Genomic DNA, 11,316 nt, shown 5'->3' on the forward strand with positions numbered 1-11,316 from the left:
GGGATGGGATAATTTTGCCCACCAACTGCCCGCAAATGGCAATGTCTAGGGACAGTTTTGGTTGTTACCTTTGGGGTGGGGGGATGAGGTACTACTGTCATCTAGAATAGAAACCAGGGATCCTGCTAGATACCCTACAGGGCACAGAGCAGATAATAAAGAATTGTCACCCCCAAAAGTCAATAGCTGACATTTCGAGAAACCCAAGCATAGAGCCCAGCACTCATGCCTGGCTTTGAATTCTGGGTGCCTCCAGTCTAGCTGTGTGATCTTGGGCAGGTTACTCAGTCATGTGAAGCTTTCATTCCTTCATCTGTAAAATACGGATACAAATACTTGCCTCACAAGGGTTCAATGAAGGAACTGATGAGACATGTTGGGTACACTTTCTCTTATTTCCTCACCTTCACCGGACTTCAAAGGGACTGATTTCCACATTCACAAGGAGCTAGGAAGCCTGAGGCTTCCTCACCTTTAATTTGTCAAAAGAGAGGTACTTTATGAGTTGGCGCAAGGCAGGGCACAGATGGCCCGTCATCTGAGCATGCATGCATGGCCAGGCCCTGTTACTGAGGTTGGGAATCACAGGGCCCCCTGCTGGGCCAAGGCTCCAGGACCGTCCCAGAGACAGCCACAGGCTCAAACACTTGCCCTGAATGCACTATTAACCCCGTGGTGTTGTTTTAAAGTAACGGAGAACCAGCTTATTGGGAAAGAATGGTACCAAACCTAAAAATAAATCCAGCTAACAAGGTGAGTTTCCAATCTGGAGAGAACAAAAACATTGCACCCTTTAACATTTAGGCTATTGGATCTAGAAGCCCTCCCCCCCTCCAATTGACAACTACTCAACTGCCTACAGAAATGGAATAGAGCAGAGGTGTGCAACGATGTCAACTGTCCGTGTGACCTCAGAATGCAGTGTCAAGGATATGCAAGCAAGACTTTGGCGGATGCTTCCGAATGTGCCGACGTTTCTGGGTGCCCCACCTCACATCAAGCTTGGCTCTATCAATGGGGTAGGAGAGGACTGCAGTTTCACCCCTCTGGGACAGACTTTAACATAAAATGGTCCCCCACACAGGACAGTGGCCAGATCTTTCTGTTAACTTGCATTCTAAGAGACCCACTGCCCCCCTGCATTTCTCTCTCAGTGTCAAGGCTCCTCAGGTTCATCCTCATTCCTCCCCACCCCCCAGCACAATCGATTCTAACTGACCCTCAGGCAACCGAACACACTTTCTTTTGTCCACCTAATGGGCTCAAAGCGCAAAGTGACCACAGGCATGGTTCAGGCCCTCAGGGGTGGTAAAGGTGAAGAAAAAAAGACACCCCCATCCCCCCAAATCAAGGGCTGTTGTGTCCTAAGAAAAGATCCAACGCAGCGTCAGGTTTCTTACTCTGTTATTTGAACCCAGTCACGCACGCCGCTCCTGGGAAGGGGTGGAAGGGAGCAGGTGAAGGGCTCTGCTATGGGATTCGTGCTCCAGAAAGAGATGGAAACAAGCAAACAGCACAGGACTGCTGCCACAGCGTGGAGCCTGTGATGAAGTAAGCGGGCAGGTGCCGTCCCGCTCGCGCTCCCTCATCCTTATCACGCACAGCTGCATCAGCTTTTGCTTTTCATTCCAGTCAAACAAACTGTAAATTCATCCCGCTCATCAGGAAGTCTCCCGTTAAGGAAACAAGACTCTGATCCCAGCAGAGTGCCAAGGCCAGAGAAGCCGCCGACCCCCGGCCAGCGCTCTGCTCAGGAGAAGCCTTAGCCACGCCGACTGGGAGGCTGCTGCTGTCTTTCCCAGGTGAACGCAGTGCCGTGGCCCGTGGCCCGTGGCCCTGGCCATGGCCGCCCGGCGACCCTGCGCATCAAGGGCCCCCGCCTACGGTTCCTCGGTTGCTGTCACCTTTGACCAGAGGACCGAGACTCCCCATCTGCTCTGAGCAGGGATGAAATGCAATCTCTGTAATAGCGCTTGAGGTATGTAAGGAGTATCTTCATTTTAGTGAAGTTTAGTGGGACAAACTGAGTCGCAGAGAACAGAGAAGGGCCTCTTTCCCCAAGGAGGCCTCATCAGCCATAAAATTCACTTTACACTGAAATATGTGCAGGCGGTTAGGAAAGAATCTGATCTTGTTACTCCCTTGCTTGAAACCTCCCAAAAGCTCTCCCCTTGCCTGAGGCAATACCTCTCCACCCCAGCTGCACACTGGAATTACCTGGGGAAATGTCAGAAGTGCCAGCGTCCTGGCCCCAGCCCAGACCAATTAAGCCAGAATGTATGGGGGTGGAATTCAGGATCCACACTGGAGGTTTTTGAAAGCTGTTGAGCTATTCTCAAGTGCAGTCAAGATTAAGAACCACTGCCCTAAGGGATTACTGTCAGGCTCCTTAACATCTCTTGCCAGGCCCTCTGCAGCCAGGCCCTGGCTTATCTTGTTAGCCTCATCTACTGCCGCCCCCACTTTACCCTCAGTGCCTCATGCACCCTGAGCCAGCCCGGGCTTCTCCAGCGGATTACACACTCGGGCCTCAGCTTCCGTGCTCTGCCCTCTCCCGAGAACACCCCTCCATCTCTTCTTCACCTGCCTCATTTCTGTTTTTTCTTTCAGACTGAGTCAGCACTGCCTCCTCTGGGAGACTGTCCCAGACACGAGCTGGCGATCCTCCGAGGTGCACGGCATGAGCATACCTTACCACTCCAAAAGATCCCAACTGATCTTTACTTGACTCCTAATAACCTGAATGAGTGCCTTGCCCAGGTCAGACCCTGTGCACCTCCTCGCTCTCAGTACACAGCAGTACAGCACACACACATTTTGTTGGCTCAGAAGAACTGAAAGCAGAATCTCATGCGGATAACTGTGCACTGATGTTCATAGCAGCGTTATTCACAATAGCTGAAGGGGGGGGGCGGGACCCAAGTGTCCACCATGAGAAGAATGGATAAACAGACCGTGATACAGCCCCACAATGGAATATTATTCAGCCTTAAAGAGGAAGGAAGTTCTGACACATGCTACAACATGGATGAACCTTGAAACACTAATGTTAAGTGCAATAAGCCAGACATAAAAGGACAAATACTATGCGATTCGACTTACATGAGGAGCTGAGAATAGGCAAATTCATACAGACAGAAAGTAGAAGAGAGGTTACCAGGGGCTGGAAGGGAACAGGGAATGGGGAACTATTGTTTACTGGGTGCAGTTTCTGTTTGGGATGACGAAAAAGTTCTAGAAACGAACAGTGATGATGGTTTGCACAGTATTGTTAATACACTTAATGCTTATACTAAATTGTATGCTTAAAGTGGTTTAAAATGGTAAACTTTCATGTTGTGTATATTTTACCACAATAAAAAAAAAAATTGGTTGAACAAATAAATCCCACTGCACTTAGAAGAGATCTAAGGCTTTCCATGGTCTCTTAGACCTACTGTGATCTGGTCCCAGCTTTCCATTCTGATCTCGTCTCCTGCCCTTTTCCCATAATCATTCTTTTCTGACCATATCAGTCTCCTTTTTGTTCTGCAACTACGCCAGACTTATTCCCTCAAGTTCACTGCGATTGCTTTCCAATGCTTAAAATGATCTTCCCCACATCTTCTTGTGGCCCCTCCTTCCCTTGATTGTCAAGCCCACAGAACTGCTTTCCATGATCACTCCATTTCAAATTACTAACCCCACCCCACCACTCGAATCATTCTATTAGTTAAGATAATGCTAGCTGGTGTAACACATAAACCCCAGGAGCTCCATGGTTTAGAACAGGTCTAAACTTTGGCTTGGATCAGAATCCTTTGGAGGACCTGTTACAACACAGATAGTCCAAGCTTCTGATTCAATATGTATGGGGTATGGCCCAAGAATTTACATTTCTAACAAGATCTCAGGTGATGCTGACACTGCTGGTTAAGGGAACCACTGGGTTAACAAAATTCAAGTTGATTTCTCACTCACGTAACAACGAATAAGGGAGGCGTCCAGCAGGGAAGCTCCCTTCCACGAAGTGATTCAGGTATCCCATCCCATGGCTCCACGATTTTTAACAAAGGATGCCCAGGGTTGCCCGAGGTGCTGTCTTTTTCCAAGCCAGCCAAACTGGGAAGAGCAGAGAGGACCACAAGTGGGAGGTTTTTATGGGTCAGGCTTGGAAGGGGCACACATCATGTCTTCCCAGCTTTCAATGGTTAGAACGCACTCAGATAGTCACAGCTGGAGTGCAAGGGAGGTTGGAAAATACAGTCTATCTTTGTGTTCATGAGGAAGAGTAAATGGGAGTGATCCACCACATCCAGGAGACCCTTATGCCACTACGTTTGTCTTCATAGGCTTATCTCCACCTGAAATTATATCACAGATTTATTTGCTTGCCTTTTCATTATCTTCCCACACTAGAGGGTAAGCTTCATGAGGGCAGGGACTCTGGCTTGTTCACTACTGTATCTTTAGCACCTGGTACAGTGCTTGGCACATGGAAGGCACCAATAATTATTTCTTAAATTACTAAATGCACTTTTCATGGAGTCTTCTGTCTGACGATCTTCTATTGCCTGTTCTTTCAGATGATCCTGAAACCATGTTCCTTTCCTTGCTTATGTCACTGGGCCCCCACCATTATACCAGGCCCATGTTCATGCTAACAGATAGGATCAGTTTTTCCAATAGCATTAGGAAAGTTGTGTTGCCTTCTCAACTACTCCATCTGGGCGAGCCAGTCATGCTATCTACCATCCCCAAGTCCCTTTCTAGTTTACCCCAGTGGCCTTCATCGTCAGGGAGAGAAAAGACCCAAAAGATGTTCTTTCTCAGCCACGCTGAGAACCCATGAGCTGGTCTAGCACAAAATACACTCTACATGGGTTATGGTGACCGAGACAAACAGAGCTGCCCTGTGGGATTTGGACTCGAGGAGTTTAGAAAGTCGCCAGGGAGAAATAAAAGAGCAAGTCTACAGAGAGAAGCAGACACACCACGACAGTAAAGTGGTGAACGTCAAGAAGGAGAGAACTGTCTGGGATCCCCACAGCCTTCCTGTTTCAATTGAAGGATATCCTTAAAATAAACTCATTGTTTACAAGAGTCTCAGTGAGTCACTGTTCTTCATTTGGTTGGGAGCCTGACTAACCCAAGTCAGCACCTGCTGGCAAAATGGCCAAGAGCTCAGTGACGCAGCTCACTGAGTAGTTGTCACATTCACAGGCCACTTGAAGAGTGAACCGCTCCACCCAGAGATGGCATCTGGGATGGTAACTCCACACAAGTTCAGACCTTGTCATCTCACACGAAGAATCGCACAGCAGTTTCTCTACTCCCTTTCCTCATCTCTTCTGCACCCGCCACCAGATTCATCTTTCACAAAGCACAACGTTCATTCTGTCACTGTCCTCTTCCAAGTCCTCCACCATTCTCCATGGATGACAGAACTGACACTACATTTGTATCTTCGGGATGGGAATTCTCCTGTATGTACACGGTCTTGCTCATTCAATCCTCAGAACAACAAAGTAGGTCCTACAATGAGGACCTACCTCCTTTACTGTGCAGCTCTGGGGACTGGGTCATAAAAAGATTCAATTAATTGCCCACAAACCTAAAGCTATGAACCAGAAGAATTACAGGAGAAATCCAGGTGCGCCTGTTTCTAAGGGCTCTCCTGTTTACACCATTCATTCATTCACTCATTTATTCATTCAGATCTTGGTTGTTAACCCTGTGCCAGGAATTGTGCTAGATGCTACGATTACAGTGGATAATTTCCCAGAAGATAATTGTAAGAGTACTATGATGCAATGCAGCATGATCAGTATTGGGCAGGGAATGTGCATGCTAAGGAGGCAGACTGCAGGGGCACCAAGCCTTGCCTCCCTGGTCAAAGAAGCCTTCTTCAAGGCAGGGTCATTTGAGTTGAGATCTGAAGTTGGGGAAGTTATTGAGGAAGTTCACCTGGTGGCCAGGGGGCTGCCCAGAGCCTCGTCTCTTACTCTGAATGTCCTAGACTGATGGATGGGCTATCAGGGAAGGAGGGGGAGGGGGTGGTGGGGATAAAGGGAGAAACCAAAAAAATACCTACTAATTGTCAATGATATTAACAAAATATATTTTGTGTTCTAACTCCTATCTTTGGGGCTTACAGCAGTTCCTGTGTAATTTGAAACTAAAATGTATTTCCTTACCCAGAAGCATCTCTTCCATCTTACGCGCGCGCACACACACACACACACACACGCTGCCTCATTGCTGGTCTGCTGGCAGTGCTAATGATGTTCTCCATAACACATTTCTGATTGCATAGAATTAAATAAGGCAGGTGTAGAGGTGACAGAACAGAAGAGAATATGCCTTATATGACAGACTGATCCATTCGGTGGGGGACAGGGTGAAAACAGCAAATGTTATATACAGAGATTAGAACAAAAAGCACAACAGAGTCACACTTTTATAAAGATAAATAAAATCAAACTGAAGATAATTTTTGCAGTTTCTTCTATTATAAATGTAGTCTGAGCACACTGTCTTACGGTTTTTCAGCCTTTCAGCAGCTTCTGATTTACCTTCTAAGATGGCACTAAACTAAGAGAGAAAACTATTTTGATAGAATATTCTATTTTGCATTTACAATTTGAATGCTGATTCACAATCACCACTTCTCCATTAGAGGGAAAGGAGAAGGCATAAACACCTTTACTCTGTAAGAGCTTTACCAAGTAGGGACAAAGATAAAAAATAAGTTCCATATAAAAAAGCAGAAAAAGAAAATCTGGGCACATATGCCAGACTATCAGCCCAAACTGAACTAGCTAAACTTCATAAACTATTAAAGAGCTGTGAGCATGGGCTATCCCCAAACCAGAAAGCCTGACTTATAGTTCTGGAGATGCCTCCCTTAGAAGCAAAAGACTTTCGTAACTATAGTCCTATCCCTGTACACTGTAACGGGCCACTTGAAGAGTGAACCGCTCCACCCAGAGATGGCATCTGGGATGGTAACTCCACACAAGTTCAGACCTTGTCATCTCACACGAAGAATTGCAAACCAGATATCATTTCTTCTGGGGGCCACCTTCCCAGCCTCTGTGAGATCAGGTTTGGCCTTGAGACTGACTTTTGGCCAGTGAACCATGAATGGAATTCCTAGGGAAGGCTGGGACCATGAACAACTAACTGCACAGACCACAGACATCCCACTCCTCCACACGCCTCTGCCCTGGTCTGCTTTAGACTAAAATGGGAGGGAGCAAGTGCATTAAGGGACTGAGCTGTGGGTGTGGTTTTTACGGCAGCTGACCAAACCTAAGTAATACATACCCAAGGCAAAAAGGAACCCGAGTCCTCCAGAGTAGGCTACAATGCTGCAGGCCATGAATGGGTTAACTGCAGATGTCCGAAATGGTTCTACTGGACAGTGAGAGTCGAGAAACTTCATATTCAGCTATTGTCAAGTTTTCGAATGACCTTCCAGAGGCCAGGGCATTTAAAAGGAATGAGGTTATAAAACAGGAAGATGACAGAAGGGAAGATGAATAAGGGTAGCCCAACGGGTACCTGAGATGCCCATCCCGAGCTTGTGAGTTCCTGAGAGTTGAGATCATGTCTTTAGCTTAAATGCCTCATCCGTGTACCGACATCTACAGATACAATCAAAACCCCTCGAGCTGGCAACTCACTCTCCGTGATGCATTCCTGCCTTCCTCTTTAACCACTATCCATCCTCTGCTGACCCATCCTGCATTAGATGTGTATCCTGAACAAGCCCCACCTCTGTGGGGCTTACGAATAATCGTCCCTCTGTAAGGTGTGCCCTTCGCCTACCTTATCTGCCTCCAAAATTCGTAATCATTTTTCCAGGTTAAGCTTTCATCTCATTTATTCATAGCTTTTGCTGAAATCTGTTCTCCCTGGGAAGCATGCTTCTTAAGCTGCGTTCCCATAACCCTTTACGACCGTTAACCATATGTACCACAGCACTTAATCATTAGAGTCATAATCCTTGCTCTTCATGCTCATCCTTGGCTAGACTCACAGGTCCTCAATGAGAATTGTGTGTGACTGGGCTCATTCCCCTTGGCCAGTTGAATATCCAGTGCAACACACACACACACACACACACACACACACACACAGGTATCAAACAACAGGTGTATGATTGAGTTGAAAATAAGGAGCTCCCTGGGGTGTACAGCACAAATGTAACTGGAGACAGTTGAACACTAAAGATTTTCCAGAAAACCAAGAAATATGCCATCAAAAGAAGCCCACTGTAGCCTTTGAATAAGATTTGCTATACAGACTGTCAGTCCATCTTAAGGCTGAATTACTCTGGTCTATGAGTACAGTCGTAAAAGGAAAGCAGACTTGAAGAATCGAAGCTTTAGAAAATGTAAATAGTGAAAATGACAATTTGAAAAAGGAAAATAAATCTGGATCAAAGGACTTTCTGACCCCAAAATGCCACTCCTTCCTGCCTTTATACTTTAAAAAGATTCATTTTTTCCCCTGAAGCAAAACAGGCCTTTATTCCACCATTAAAGTGAAGATATTAGAAATACCCTACGTGTCCAACAATAGGGAAATGGTTAATTACACAGGATTAATTCCAAGAGAAGAACTTATAACAAGAGCATGAGGGGGCACCTGGGTGGCTCAGTCAGTTAAGCATCTGACTTCAGCTCAGATCCTGATCTCAAGGTCCTGGGATCGAGCCCCGCATCAGACTCCCTGATCAGTGGGGAGTCTGCTTCTCCCTCTCCCTCTGCTACTCCCCCTGCTCATGCTCTCTCTCTCATATAAACAAATTTTTTTAAAAATCTTAAAAAAAAAAAAATAGCATGGGAAAATGTTCACTAGAAGGCTGACTGCAAAAAAAAAGTAAGATACCATATATCTAAAGCATGATCTCAGCAATATATATAAAGTACATTTGTATATTTAGATGAAATAATGGAATGAAATGCAACAAAATGGTGTAATTGTGGTTTTATCAGAGTAGTCGAAGGCTCAGATGGTTTTATTTCCTTCTCTAGGTCTTTTTTTTTTTTTTTTTTAAGATTTTATTTCTTTATCTGACAGAGAGCGAGAGAGCACAGGCAGAGGGAGAGGGAGAAGCAGGCTCTCTGCTGAGCAAGGAGCCGGATGTGGGACTCGATCCCAGGATGCTGGGATCGTGACCTGAGCCAAAGGCAGCTGCTTAACCAACTGAGCCACCTAGGCGCCCCCTTCTCTAGGTTTTTAAAATATTTTCCAGGTGTTCTAAAATGAACACAGAATATGTTAATTAATGTGAAAACGCTCCCAGGTCAGACTGTCTGGATTTGAATCCTAGTCCCACTCGGTAACTGTGTGACCTTCAGATACGTCCTATACTTTCCTGTTGCCTCAGCTTACTCATCTATAAATGAAGACGGTGTGAGTTTCCTTTTAGGGTTTTTGTAAGATGATGACGAGATGATCCACTGAAAGCACCTGGAACAGTGGCCAGCATAGTAAACCTCTCTAAATATTACCCAGTAATGTTGCACGTGGAGGAGCCCAGGCGTGCCCTGGAACTTGAGCAGCACCACTGTAAGATGGAAAGAGGACAGGCTCACATAATAAACTTTGCCTCCTACATAGTTTTACAAAAGTCCCCCGGTATCCATGGGATATACCCTCAAGAACACCAGTGCATGCCTAACATCGAGGCTAGTATGGAACCTTATAATTCACCATGTTATTTTCTCTATGTACGTACCTATGATAAAGCCAAATTGATAGATTAGGCACAGTAAGAGAGCGACAACAAAAGCTAGTAAAAAAAAAAAAAATACAACAGTTACAACAAAATACTGTAATAAAGGTGATGTGGATGCAGTCTCTCAAAATATCTTCTTGTCCTGCACTCACCTTCTTGTGATGTGAGATGATAAAACGCCTGTGTGGGGAATGATGTGGGCACCATGACACAGCATTAGGCTACCACCAACCTTCTGGTGGTATCGCAGGAAGGGGATCATCTGCTTCCTGATCAGAGTTGACCTGGGGGGGGGGGTGCTGAAACGACAGAGACCAGAATGGTGGATAGTGAAACCACAGATAAGGGGTACGCTACGGTACTCAAGACTGCCCAGGGATTCAAACCTGGTAAGTTACTGGGTCTCCATCATGCAAACCTCTGTCTCTCCTCTACTAACATGGCTGCCAGGAGAATGATGTGAAGAGGAAGAAATGAGCAATTTTCAACTTTATTCTCCATTGCTTTTGTCCACTTCCTCACCGCCTCCTCTCTTTCCTATGTATTTTGTCTTAACTGGCAATTCTGGCCTTAATTGGTAGAACACAGGGAAGCTGAAGTAAACAAAGCTCAGTGGAATATAAAGAGGAAAAGGGGGAAAAAAAAAGGAAGGCTTGAATGTCAGCCTCGACTCTAACTATAATCAGAGGAGTGGGTTGGTGTGGTGCTATAACATACATGATCTCCTAGGGAAGTAGACTCACATTTCATTTACTGCTCTGATTTTCTCACGGCAGAGATAATTTACCTGTGTTATGATTAAATCCTGCTTTCAGGCTCTCGGCAACGCTTGCCTGCGGGAGTATCTCAAATTTGGGAAATCTGTCTGAATTTAGACAGAGTAAGAAGATAACTAGAGAGGCAAGGAAATCTCCTTTCCCCTCTGACAGTTGCAGAACTGGATCCAATCTATTAAAGTCAATTGGTAGATTTGCACAAGTAGCCTAATTAGAGATATTCAGATAGCAGGCACAGGTTCCCTTGCCTTCCAGGTTTAAAAAGAAAAATCAATGTCCATACACGGAAAAAAAATTGAGCACTTATTTTGAAGCCACAAATTACAGCAGTGCCATGCACAGAAAACCAGTAGACGGGCTCTAGGTCAATGCAAAAATACCACCTCATGGGGAAGAATGATTGGAAGGGATGGGCAGAACATTCACCTGCAGGTCACAAGCTCAAAATGCAGCCCAGCCCTGCCTGTATGATGTTTATAACCCACTGACAGTCCGTGCGAAAAGAGCTGCCTCGAAGACTACATTTTCCCCAGAAATCGCTGTCCTTTCCGCTGAGAGGCTGAAAACCAGTAGGGTCCCCCAAATGAACTCACCTGCTCAGCTCCTGGAGGTGTATTCCGGCCGGTGCAGCAGAGTCAAATTGCACATTGCATACAGTTCATTGCCAACGTTCCTGACCCAGCTCAGTGGCTGAGCACTCTGGGCAAGGTGAGGCTTGCAGACGGGAATGCAGCCCACAGCGCCTGCCTCACCTCCTGACTGTCTGTCACAGAATCAGAAAGAGGGAACAGAAAATATAAAGGGGAGCCT

The 11,316-nt window shown here is 45.9% G+C and overlaps 1 long non-coding RNA gene across 1 annotated transcript in view; it reads right to left on the bottom strand.

Moving 5' to 3' along the window:
- The window catches only part of LOC118529728 (uncharacterized), a 57,687-nt gene extending 47,666 nt beyond the window's left edge, over positions 1-10,021 (bottom strand). The window contains exon 1 of the long non-coding RNA XR_004914266.2: positions 9,883-10,021. This is a non-coding gene — a long non-coding RNA (uncharacterized LOC118529728). The remainder of the gene's footprint in view (positions 1-9,882) is intronic.
- Positions 10,022-11,316: the final 1,295 nt, after the last annotated feature.

This window comes from Halichoerus grypus, chromosome 14, assembly GCF_964656455.1.
Source record: "Halichoerus grypus chromosome 14, mHalGry1.hap1.1, whole genome shotgun sequence".
Taxonomy (NCBI): Eukaryota; Metazoa; Chordata; class Mammalia; order Carnivora; family Phocidae; genus Halichoerus; species Halichoerus grypus.